Here is a 400-nt window from a genome sequence, read left to right on the forward strand (position 1 = left end):
ATTGCACATAAAGCAGAATTCCAACTGATTCTTTACAAGTTCACCTCTAAAAGCCAAGGATGGCTATACCATAAAGGCACCAAAGTCCTTGTTTTAGGTTTCGATTTTTCATACGTCCCATAATTTTATAATAGTATAATTAATTATATTAAAAATACACCAAAATTAAGATAATTAATAAAATGACATATTCTCTCACTTCCCTTCTTATTTGTTTGATACATCTCAATTTTTTATCACTTTTCAATTCCCAAAATATTATTAATTTTCAACTATTCCTCTTATTTTCAATCAGCTAACAGTAGTATGTATTTAATGATCTTCGATTGATAGCAAAGTTTTTTTTTCAGCTAACAGCCATTTTTCATTTAAGAACTTGCCAACAAAGAACCTCCACTTG

Source organism: Theobroma umbraticum, unplaced genomic scaffold (genome assembly GCF_002168275.2).
Source record: "Theobroma umbraticum cultivar Fairchild unplaced genomic scaffold, ASM216827v3 scaffold_147.0, whole genome shotgun sequence".
Lineage (NCBI taxonomy): Eukaryota > Viridiplantae > Streptophyta > Magnoliopsida > Malvales > Malvaceae > Theobroma > Theobroma umbraticum.